This window comes from Penaeus monodon, chromosome 27, assembly GCF_015228065.2.
Source record: "Penaeus monodon isolate SGIC_2016 chromosome 27, NSTDA_Pmon_1, whole genome shotgun sequence".
Classification (NCBI taxonomy): Eukaryota; Metazoa; Arthropoda; class Malacostraca; order Decapoda; family Penaeidae; genus Penaeus; species Penaeus monodon.
This window is the reverse complement of record NC_051412.1, coordinates 24,757,897-24,758,197: the sequence shown is the minus strand read 5'-3', so window position 1 is coordinate 24,758,197 and position 301 is coordinate 24,757,897. Positions and strand designations below refer to the sequence as shown.

At 33.6% G+C, this 301-nt stretch overlaps 1 protein-coding gene across 1 annotated transcript in view; it reads right to left on the bottom strand.

Moving 5' to 3' along the window:
* The window catches only part of LOC119590713 (annulin-like), a gene marked incomplete at its 5' end in the record, with an annotated part of 38,054 nt that overhangs the window by 14,446 nt on the left and 23,307 nt on the right, over positions 1-301 (bottom strand).

The following is a 301-nucleotide window of genomic DNA, read 5'->3' as shown; positions in this document are numbered from 1 at the left end:
GACACGAATATGAGGTAATTAGGTGCCATTGTGAAAATTTGCATCATGGCTCTTCACTGCATTTTTGCCTTTTATACCATCTTGGTAATGAACGTAATAAGGATAAAATCCGCTTACGTGAACAAAAAAAATATTTCAGCACTCCATTAGCCTTCACAATGAAACCCACTTACAAACTTAAAAGAAAAATATATATATAGAGCTTCTGAAGCTCCTGAAAATACTCACTCATAAAAACACATAACTCGCATTAGAAATAAAAACTGCCTCGTGTATCCAAAAAAGAATCTTAAAACTGACG